The 12108-nt window shown below is 42.8% G+C and overlaps 1 long non-coding RNA gene across 1 annotated transcript in view; it reads right to left on the bottom strand.

The window, feature by feature from the left end:
* Positions 1–3753: 3753 nt before the first annotated feature.
* The window catches only part of LOC310910970, an 18854-nt gene continuing 10499 nt past the window's right edge, over positions 3754–12108 (bottom strand). Inside the window, exons 3-4 of the long non-coding RNA XR_014590430.1 lie at positions 10504–11030; positions 3754–10219 (exon numbers count right to left, since the gene is read on the bottom strand). This is a non-coding gene — a long non-coding RNA (uncharacterized lncRNA). The remainder of the gene's footprint in view (positions 10220–10503; positions 11031–12108) is intronic.

Below are 12108 nucleotides of genomic sequence, written 5' to 3'. Positions count from 1 at the left end.
TTGGCTTCATATATTTAAGCTTTTCTGCAATTTCTTGTTAGCTAAACGTATTTAACCTCTATTCTGCAGATATATCTCAGATTTCCTAGAAGAAGGTTGTAATTTGTGGAGTATATTGTGCTAATTTGGTATAACTTTGAGAAATAAAAAAAAACCAAAAACGTGGCATTGTAATGAATGATATTATAATTTCTAACTTTCCTTCAGAAAACCTATCTTATCAACAGTAGTACATTGAAAGAGGCCACCATTTTATCCCTGGCACAAAAATATAAGGGAAAAGCAATCCATTTTGTCAGAGCATACCTTGGTAAATCTAATTCCATTCTACTAAATGAACAGTGCAAAGAGGATTGGAACTTACCAGGAAGCACTGAGCAAAAGGTCAGATTTGCAGCAAGCATAAATCAACATTCTTCCATGGCTTAAGCGGATTTATGCCCATATATACTAGTCAAGAATCTGGCTCATTAATGACTGGATGAATTACAAATAGAGCATCAAGCAGGAGTTTGAGTCTTAACACCTATTTCCTTGACTTGTTAGCTTAAATCAGATTCTAAATATTCTGAAGACTTTTTGTTCACCATAGCTAGTGTGGAATTTGGTTAAATTCCCTCTCTTGAAAGCCATCTTTTCAAGCAAGGTCTGTGCAGTGCTTCTAAACAGCTTGAGCACAATGAATTGTTGTCAGCTTTTCCAATCCATACATTTCAGATTTTGAAATGTAGCCTTTAGGGCAACTTAAATAACACAAAACCAGTTGATTGATTGTCCAAGGTTGTGATGATTTGGTGATGCTCAGCAGGAGATGATTTGGTGTTACAGACTCACTTCCCTTTTGAAGCACTCTGCTCCAGGTAGTGCTCTGTGGATGTTTGAAGAGCTGCAGCACACAGGAATTGAGCAGAGCAGGAGTACAGGGAGGAGCAAGCCCAGGCTAGGATTTGTGCAGAATTGCAGGAGACTGAAAAATCATCTCAGAGGGTTTTACATTTGACATGGCTGTGCCAAGCTTTTCTTGGAGCAGACATCCCACAAGCATTTATGGATGGCCTAAGCCAGCACAGCTGCTGGGAGAAGAAACCTCTGCTCAGCCTATATCTCTGGTTTATTTGTGCTGGCATCAGGATTTGTAGAATTGCACAATAAAGCTGACCGGGAACCATCCAGCTGGAAACAAACCTAACAACAAGTTCATTCCCCCGAGGCCACAGCTTTCAGCAGTGCAGCCAGATTTGTTCATTGAACTCTGCTCTCCCAGGAGGGCTGGAGAAGGAGGTTAAGGTCACTGCTTTGCAGAAGGACGCCTACCTGCCATTCTCCCTGTCAGACGGGCTCAAGTGCAGCCAGGACAATGCATTCCAGGCCTGGAACACTTCCTTGGCAGTGAGGGAAGAGAGAAACCTGGGCCATAGGGAATGTCTCTGCTTATCAAAGGTAGAGGAGATCAGAGTTCAAACACTTCACCTTTGGGATATATGCCAGGCCCTGGCAAAGTCAGACTTGGTTTGTGAAACCCAAAAACAGCTCACAGATTTTTTTTTTTTCCCCCGGGGTATCAACTGATGAATAATGAATGCTTTTATGCTGTGCCATTCTCTCAATTTCCGTTGTTGTTACTAAACTTGTCTGACTTAGACAGGTTTTTTTCTGTCACCTTGGTGTCTGTAGCCAGATCCTCTAGGAAAGTCAAACTCCTGGATATCATTCACTGCTACAGGAAGTGAAAAAAATCAGTGTTTTCTCCATATTGCTAAAAGTGAAAAAAACCTCTGAAAAGAAACACCATTATTGATAAAAAAGGTCATTTTTAACTCAGAATAGTGCTTCAAAGCTGCATTTGAAAGAATGTGCATATTTAGGAGCAGAATAGCCTAGTTGCAAGATTGTGCTATTTTATCTCAGAAACTTCAAGGCAGGTCTGTGGCTTGAAGGGAAACTGTGGAGAAGCAGCAGCCACTGCAACAAGCTGTTGATAAGCAAGCAGGAACTCCCTCACGGCATCCCTTCCCCACTGAATCTTTTAGATGAATCAAATAGCAGAGGCCACTTCCACTTCCAGATGTAAAAGCTCTCTTTCCCACAACCACAGGAGTTTTAGTCTTCACTTGTGACTTAGCTAAATGCTCTTACTAATTCTGTTTTACTTGTATAAATTCCCTGGCAGTTTTCAGTTCAGTTAGTTAAATAAACCATAATTTCCTGCCTGAAATGTCAACTATTGTGGCCCAGGGTTCCCAAAGGGTCTCGCTGCCTTTAGATCAGCTGCTTCACAATCTGAGCACATTCACCTCCTTCTTTAAAGCATTTTCTCTGCTTGCTTTTAACATGAGGACTTTCCCCACACAGGAAATCCAAGTTTTAAAAGTAAAGATAATAGAGAAGTCGTTCTCTTCAGCATCAAAGGGATTACAGGAAGCAGTGTAACTATGGCACTGAATTGTGGATCCAGATCCAGTTCATGTCACTCAAAGGAGACATCCTTTGGGATGATGGGGACATTTCAAATGACTGAGGGACATTGCAAAGTTATGAGTCAAGGTTTGTACTCTCTCTTGGAAGTTGGAAGCCTCCACCATGTTACGTCATCTATTTTGGCTTGTATTCCCAGGCTGCCTCCCTATATGGGTTGCTGGACTTCTGCTTTTTGGTAAACAACCCCAAAACTTTCTGAAGATCTTTGGACTTTCCTCTATAGGTAAGGACTCAGGGCTTCTTTATCAGGCAAACTGCTGACCCAACAACAAGGTTGCAAAGAGCTGCAGGTTTTGAAGCTGCAGTTACAATTTTAACTCTTTCCTGAGAATTAGCACGCTAAAGGTGGGGAATGCATACCCTCCTTCCAGGTAAGGAACAACTGAGGTAACAGCCTCTCTTATTCATTGCAAATACTACTTAGCACTCAAATAAATAAATGCAGCTTTTTACCAAAGTGCTCCTAAAGGTGCTGAGCAGTGGGGCAAAGGAACTGATCCCTTTTGGGTCGAGTGCTAGAGAAATGCAGTGTCTGACACAGACTTTTCACTCCTAAAGCAGCTCCCAGTGTGGTTGTGCAGTAGCTCCCAGCTCAGCCAGGCGGCAGGTGCCCTCTCTCCCCGCCTCTGTTTGGATCCACACAATCTGAGCCTGGGAGCAAAGGCCACAGAGCTGCTGGCATGTTTTGAAATATGATACAGGCAGCAGCATAAATCCAAACACTGATGGCAGTTCTTACCTAATGCAATAGTAACACTGCACGCCAGAAGCAACAATACCTCTTTCTTACGCAGAAGAATGAGTGACTCTTGGACGTTTTTCCAAATGCTCAAATATATGAAGATTTCAGACAAAGGCTGTCCTATGAAGGGACTTGCAAACTGCTTGGGGCCCTAGCTATAAAGCTGGGCAGCTCCCCATCCACCTGTGTGGTAGGATAAGAGGGTCTCACCCTCAGAGATATCACCAGGCCTGGGTGTTGCCAGAATGGCCCCTGCCTGCTCCTCACCACCAGGTAATTTCTTGATTGGGTTCAGTGATGAGCACAGTGCAGACAAATTGTGATGGCTTGTTTATACAGTCAACATGGTCAGAATTAAAGGTCATATCCCAAGGTCCTAAGTGAGGCAAAGCTCTTTGCCAGGTGTGTGTTTCACAACCTAGACCACACTGGGTAACCAGTTTGTAGTGGGAGACCTCCCTGATTTCTGCAGGGTTACCTGAACAATACCTGACTGAAATTCTCTGAGGTGCAAAAAGATGACCTTCTATCGGCGATTGAAGGAGAGACGGGGAGACTGACCATGATCAGAATCTGATTTTTCTCAGGTTTTCCAAGAACTTATATACCATTTCAGTAAGGTTAATAATTTCTACTACAACAATTAGGTTAAAAGATCATACAAACAACTCATACATTTTTCAACATATCCATGTAGGGGGTTGATTGAATCTTCTTCTTTTAAGCAGGTTTCTAATCCCATCTTCTCATGAGCTCAAAGTTCTGTTTGTTCTTTCCAGGGCATCCTAGTCACCAGACTAGATATGCTAATTAAATCTGTCTTACTCTCGTGAATCCCCATAACCTTCCTGATACCTGCTCAGTATAAACTCTAGTCCCAAAGTTTTCTGAAAGCCCACACAGAAGAGCAAGCCACTAGATCTTTTAGTTTATGCTTTTTGAATCTAAACCACTGAGAAGCTCCTGATGTGCAGAGCAGAAGATCTTCACAGGGCTGGGGAGCTCTCTGGGCCTGGCCATGCCTTCTGCACTGCTCAGGGGAAGGGAGCTCTTTCTTTGCTGGTTTCTAGAAGAATTCAGTTTTCTCTACCTCATTGTAGTTGTCTTCAATTTTATGTCACCTCCTGGCAGTTGTGCGCTGCTCTGATATTAAAGAAAACACACTCCAGTAACAGCATCATCTTTCTTTCCAAGCTTGAGTGCTAAAAAGGGTTTGCTGCTTCTTGAATCTTCCATATCAGAACCCCTCCACCAAGATCCACTTAGAAGCCTTATCACTTTTGCTTGTAGAGAAAAAGATTTGAGGTCTTACACCGCTGTATAAACGAACATTATCAAATAAAAACTTGGTACTAGTTCTACTGGCATTGAAATTCAAGTCTTTATCACATGGGAGACTTGGCTGGAGAAGTACCTGTAAATACTTAGGGAAAATATTTATTTTTATGTGGAATAAAAGGAAAATTTTACCACCTGGCTTTGTGACAGAGAAATTTGTTTTTGGAACTAAAACTGTGGTATGGACTTGCTGCTGTCATCTGTTCTCTTCTCATTCATCTTTTTACCTGAAATTTGGGAAAGAAAATCACTATCACTTACAATCAAGCTGAGCCATGTTCAAGTGTTTACTGAAAATGCCTGGGGAAAATTCACAACTCTGACATTTAATGAGCACAGCCAATGGCTCTATGACGTTTGACTGGCTGCCAGGTTGATATGTCTGTGTATCCCATCAGTGGCTGCTATATCTCATTTGGATTTGGTTTGTTTTTTTTTTTCCTCTGATCTCTGTTAAATTGATTTTTAGCCAGTTTGTTTGGCAATTGTGCTGAAGCACTGCAAAGTGGACACAAGATAGGAACAATGCTAAGCAACTAGATGTAAAAAGACTGGAGCAATAAGAAAGCATATTTGTTTTTCACTGTTTAAACATGATTTACCAGCTGGGGAACTGTTTTGCAGGATATACTGCATTTCCATTAAACTAATCCAGAGCACAAACACATCACCACACAATGTGGTCTTACAAACACACCTCCTGCAAATACTCCTGATTCAGGAAGTGATACAGCAGGAATGGATTAGGTGACAGTCACTGGAGGCACAGATGGGAACGAAGGACTGTCTAGGAGGACTGGGACATTATGAGACATAGATCAATTCTAGGTAGAGCTACATTTCCCCACGTGTAAGAGATTTCTATCCACCTGTCAGCAGCTGCTCTGAGATCCTGTGGTATCACTGGGGCACTGACAGACCCAGGTCAGAGCTGGATGAAGAGAGAGAAGGGAAAAGTGCCAGAAAAGAGGTTCTGAAGACAGAACTTTGGCTGATCACCTGGAGTATTGCATAAATGCCAAATTTGGGCAATCAGAACAAAATTGGAGGCCCTAAATACAAAATTAAGACCCAAAGTACAGGCAGCTGAGAAACCTAAAGCCCTGATGTGGTGAATCATGACAGATACTCCATTGTTCACAATGGAATTGCAGAGCCTGGCCCTTCTCTGTCCTGCTGTTGGGCTGTCAGACAGTGTTGCCCAGTTGGCCTCCCCTACAGTAGCCAGAAAACTTCTGCCTTCCCCCAGTGATGAGGAAGATGGGAGCTGTCAGAGAGCAAGGAAACACAGGCTACCTTCTGCACTGCTGTTGGTTTTACTGATGAAGCTACTTGGAGAAGTAACTTTAACTCAACATCACTTGAAAAAATGGAGAGAAGATCATTAGTGGCAGAGGTCTCTGCTGTATCCCCTCCCTCCTGCATAGAATCCTTCCAGTCTGTAAATGTTGCCTTTCCTTGCCAAATCCAAACCCTTTATGCTTTTTGTATGAAAACTTCTCCTTTTCCTGGTCTGAGAAAAAGAACATGCCAAGCAGAGCAGTATAAATTGTGTCACTGTGTGGGACAATGTCTCCCAGACCCGCCAGTCAGGAAACTGATCCCAGTTACAGTATTAGAAAGTAGCTCCTGAAGCAGCAGGTCATTAACTGACCTTGCTTTGGCCTCTCCTGTGTCTACTTTCACACATGTCCAAGATTAAACACCTCCACTGCCTCTATTTTAGCCCCTCCCTTACTTCTTCAGCCTTTTCCCCACCTCTTGAAGCTGTCCTGTCCCTCTTGGCCCAACAGCCTTGCTCAGTAGCTGCTCTCCTGCCTCTTCCAGGCCTCCTCTTCAGCTCAGTTATCCAGAGGAGAGCAAGGAGGGAGTCAAGAAAACACTGTCCCTGCCACTGCCAGCCCAGCTGGAAAGGTCCTTGGCTGCTCACTGAGCTGCTCCCAGGGCAGTGCTGTCTGCTCAGGGAGCCCATTCCAGACCCCACCTGGAGCTCCTCTCACCCAGCAAGGTGGGACAAACCCTGTACAACAGAGCCCTGGCTCCAAGGGCTTAGGTGAGGTTACTTCCACCATCACTGGATTAATAGATTTTCTCCAGTGCTGTTTTATACTTGATCATCAGAAAATTTTAGCAATAAAAATGGCTACTTCCCCACTCCTGGAAAGGAGAGAATTTTTACTTTACTTTGTAGGATTTATTTCTAGGCTTGTGACTTTGCAAGAAAAAAAAAATCAATCAAAATCGCATCATTCTGATTCCCGTCACATCCTTTTTGTTCTTTTCTCTCTTGACTTTCGAGGCTGCTATTTTAATAACTGTTTGCAGTTGAAATCAATGCCATGCCACACTGAAAAGGCTGAAATCTTAGCTTTCCTGAGGGAAAATATTTCCCCACACATCCCTATGGGAGAGACCAGAGTTCAGCCATGTGTCCAGCAGCTTGGGACGATTCTTGGAGATGCTTCATTTTGTCTCCTTCCCCATGTTGCTCTGGACATGGTAATTCACAACCACAGCAGGCTTCCATGCCTCCAAATACAGGAATGTGGTGAAGTACAGGGACTTCAAAGAGCTGAGGTACAGAGGAATGTGGTGGTTAAAGGCTGCTGTGTGTTTTAAGTTTCTGTGGTCTATTTTTAGCAGCTGTGGTTGCTGTGTATCACAACCCTAAGTCACCTCTGAACTTAGAGTCACAAATATGAAACTGAAAAACAAATTAATTGGATCCACATACTGGGCAGAAAGGAATCCTCTCTCAATACTTATGGGAGAAAATAAACATAAACAATTGTAAAAATGTATTTTTGTTTTCTATGGCTAAACACAGGCCTCTTCTGCTGCTGATCCTTTGGCTGGACAGTAAAAGGTCTCAGCATCTGTGCTGTGAGTAGTTGTTGCTGGGACTTGGAGGTTTTTCAGGTCAGCCTCACAAAAATGTTACGGCTGTTACAAAGTGCTAGGCCTGACTGCCAGGCTTTGCACCTCTTTTATGCTTGAACCCTTTTTCACTTAAATCATTGTTATGTCAGTGTACCTGTGCTGAAATTAGTTGCTTGAGAGTAAATGTTCCTGATTTGCATCAGTGGAAGTCAGAAGAGCATCCACCCACTTGTGCTCTGTTTTCTTGGCCAGTTCGAAAAAGAGTCAACCCAAACCAACCATGGCTTCTCTAGCTGGTGAAGCAACGCAATATCTCATCTTACAGGTTGCTTTGTTTCTTTTGTTCTTTGCTGTCTATGCATGCAGAGAGGTTTTCCTCACATTTGCTATTTGATTTCATGTCTTCTTGTGCCCAGTCTGTCCAACAGCCTTTGCTTTTCAGTTACTGTTTTCAAAAATGGCTCCAACTCCTCTCTTTTGCCATCTCAGAGAAAAGGCACAACTGCATTATTGTACTGAGTGAATGCATTTTCTCATACATGTAGCTGAATGGGAGATTATTTAAATATCTTAAACACTCTCCTAATTGGAATATTGCCGTGCTGGGAATGGGAATGTGAGAAGAATTTATATTCAGGCTCCTGAATTTCAGTGAATGAGTAATCAACACTCCATTACTTCCTACAAGGTTAAACTCTTCTTTTTAAGCAAATGGTTACTGTAAAAACACCATTTGACTGCACTAAAACAAACAAACGGAACCCCAAATATGGGTATTCCTGGTGATCCTTAGCTCATGTGAGAGCTTTGTGGATCCCTTGGCAAAGGAGAAGCTGACTTGAAATGCTGTTGGCTGATGCCTCAGGGCTGCCCACCAGCCTCTGCTCCATGCTTGCCCCATTTATCCTGTCACTCCTCACCTCATGTTATCCTGGTGCTGGTGTCAACACCTGTGCTCCAAAGCCAATGCTCCAAGCCAGATTTAGGGCAATTCGGGTTAAAAAGTAACCCAGCAAAGGTATGTTTGCCTGTCTGTGTTTGTGACTGTTTGACAGGCTCCATTTCCCCATGTGATTCATGGAAAGGCTGTACCAAGGTCTGTGCTGGCAGGATGGCAGGAAGGAGCAAGGGGAAAATGGAGCAAGCCCAGGAGCTGGGGAGGAAAATATCTCTGACTGATATTGCTGCCAAATATTGTATCCTCTGGAGTCACTGCCTTGGACCAGAGCAGTTGCATTGGTGCCTGTAGCCTGTACCTTAGCAAGGCTGCCCTGTCTTAACAGCTTTGGTTATTCTAATCAATACATTGGTCATTTTCTTGGTCAGTTTATTGCTGTAAAGTCAATTATATGCAGTTACTCAGAAGTCGGTGTGCAGGGTCCAATGTAATCTATTTTATATATGAAATCTAATTTTCCTGTCATCTTGAATATTCACAGTAATTGCAAAACACTCTTAATCATTTACCTAGAAGAGCCTATAAGCAGTTCTGAGTGATTAAGCATTGTTGCCACTACTCTCTTTTGCATCCTCCAGTATGATGCTTTTCATTGTTACTCTCCTGCCAATTATTCCTGTAGTTAATTTATTGGGCTTGATCTGCAGCCCATGGAGGTGAATGCACAGTCTATCATTAACTTGAACAGGCTGGTGATCAGACCTGCTGCAAACCCTTTAACAGGCACAGGTCAAGGACTTGAAATGCAGAACACCTGTTTTACTCTGTGTTCCTATTGCTATTTCAGCTTGCTCCGTCAGATATTTATGCAGAAATGCAAACTCTCCTAGGCACAACACTGGGAAGCAGAGGTCTACACTACATTTATTACAGCAGTACTTAGAAATGCCAACCACAGCACAGGTTGCCCTGTGCCTCTCCCAAGCACCCAGCAAGAGACAGATGGAGAGAGGCAAACAGGCAGTTTGTGGCAGAACTGAGGCTTAAATCCAGGTAACATTAAGTGCAAGTTTAGTATCTGTTCTCCCTTCTCCCAGTTATGCCTCTCACTTTGCTGAAGCACAACAGCACACATACCTGTGCAATATTCTCTTATCCTGTCTGCCTGATAAGATACAGGAGGCAGAGTATTATTCCAAAAGGAAGAGCTGACTCTGGGGTGTTTCTATCAACACTGGTGCTGTTTGCTTGCACAGCAGTAATTATGGACTCTGCCACAGACAGTACGAATGATTCTTTCCAGTGTCTCCCTGATAAGGAGACTCTGGAAGAGATCATGTGCACATGTCTCACAGAGCTCAAAGTTTCCTGATCCTTTTGCCATTCCACTTTTCAGCATTATCAGGTGCACTACAATACCCAGCCTTGGAGGAGAGGCTTGAGCTGAAGGGACGTTTGCTGCCCACTCTACTCAATCCTGCTTGAAAGCAGCCATCTGTGACCTGGGATGTAAAAACATAAAAGATTTTATGTTTTTAAAAACTTCTTTAAAAAAAAAAAAAAGGGAGTAAAAACATAAAAATTCCAGCTCAACTTGAAGTGAATCCTTTTTTCCACTGATTACTCAAAGCAAAGCACGAGCATTAGTGCACTGTCTGCTGGAAAACATACCATGCTCTCATGTTATGGGAGTTAACTACAAAGTTAGTTTAACTGCTAAAAGAGTTGCATTTTTTTTTCACAGCAGCATCATGAACACACATGAGTTATCATGAGGTGAAAAACAGGCACTCAGCAGCAGACCTTGAAGTCAGCAGTTCTGGACAGACATCTGAGCTGATCTCAGCAATACCACATTGTCATCTTCTGACTGTTTCCACCTCCTGAAAACAAATGAACATTAACCCTCCAGAAGTTTTAACAACTAAAAGCTTTTTTAAAAAATTAAACCTATTTTTATGACCTGAGATGCCTCAAACCTCTTCTTTAAGTTTCTCAAACATTTGTAATTTCACCCATTGATCTAAATGTAGATTCAGTTATTTATGTTGGATTTCTTGTGTGTTATGCTCTGGCCACTTGCTGACTCTCTCTCAGAGGCTACATGAACTCTGGTGACAGAGAGAGCTTCCTCTGTGCCAAACAGGAAAAATTTTAAACTGTTTACCTGATATGACAATATTGATAATAGTGCAGAGAAGCACTTTGGACTTCTTCTAAAGGGTAGGGTGATCTTCATTATCTTCTGTTTGCATTTGGTTTTGCTCCATGGGAGAGAGATTAGGACAGCCAGCTTAGCTCTGTGTTTAGCAAGAATATAGAAGATGATAACTGCAAGGATACATTATTCACTTGATCAATAGGATTGACTTTGGAATGCAGTCTAACTTGCTTTCTGAGTAATTGTATAAGGCTTCAGTACCCAAATGCTGCTTAACTCTCAACTGCCAAAACAGGGATTTTTAAATTACTTGCCTCCTACAGCTGGTTAGTAATAGGGACAGAAGTTTGTAGGCACCATCTAGATCTTCCTTTGTAAAACAACTTGCCTTCTTTTGCTAAAAATCTTCAATAGTCTAAATAAAACACCCAGTGTAATCACTTCAGTCTTGGAGAAGGTCAGGCACAGGATGAGCAGAAGGATGATGGAGATCACACAGATTGATGGAGATCACACAACTGTTGTATTCTTTCCTAAAATGAAAAGTACTTGCTAAAAAGCAATCCCCTGGTAAGGCAGTCAGTGACTTCAAGAAGGGAGCTACCAGTAACCAGATTTTTATATTTCTTGTATATTTTTTATATTTCTGAAATTGTTTTCCAAAGACATCAGTTAATGTCAGCTTTGCCTGCTTCTGGTCTTGTTTCTAACGTTCCTCTGTATTTCGCCCACAGACAAATGTTTGAAGCTTGGACATTTTTAAGGGATAGCTCTAGAGGAGCTGGAAAAAATCCCAAATTACTTTAAAATACTTCCATACTTGAAAGAACAAAAAATAACGATTGAATTACCTCACATCCCCAGGTTCCTAGAACAGAGTCTTTACGGGGCATATGTGACCTTGCTGTCTGTCTTTCCTCTGCCTGCTGCTGTGGCAGCCTGAGGTGGGTCAGCATGCAGCCCAACAGCCTGGTGCCAGCCTGCTGCTACCACACTGCTACTCACTCTAAAACCTCTTGCCTTCTCCCTCTGCTCTTGGCACCTGTGCTAAAGCCTTGGTGCAGGTGGAAAGCCCTGGTGCCAGAACAGCATCACTCCTTTCCCATCAGGGCACTCATGCCCTCTATTTGTAGCACTCATCCTTCCTGTGCAGATGTGGGAGCCACACACTAAAGTGCTTTGAAGTCTAATGGCTTGGTAGCACAGTGAAATGTTAAATGTCTGTCAGGGGAAAATCCTTGTACTTGAGGCTGCTATCACAGGTATTTATGGTAAAGAAATTCTGGCCCAAATTCAATGCTATGCCTTCCAGATTGGCAGCTTAAAACAGATAAAGCACAGGGGCAGGGTGGCTGCCAAGGAGCTCCTCCCAAGCTTGTGTACTGCAACACCCAGGACAATCATAGGCAGAAGAATTTCTGTTATCTGCTATTCCAGGAAAGGAGGAAATGCTGATAATTATCCTAAGCACCTCTCCAGTCTCTCCTTTCCCACTGTGTTGGCATGCTGGTAGTGTCTGAAGGGAATGAAACATGGATCCTGCCTCACTTCTCTTTTCTGAACACCATTCTGATCACAATGAGCAATGAGTGTCACCCCAGATGGCTGGGT

Source organism: Zosterops lateralis, assembly GCF_965231275.1.
Source record: "Zosterops lateralis genome assembly, chromosome: 6".
Lineage (NCBI taxonomy): Eukaryota > Metazoa > Chordata > Aves > Passeriformes > Zosteropidae > Zosterops > Zosterops lateralis.
This window is presented reverse-complemented; position numbering and strand designations above follow the sequence as displayed.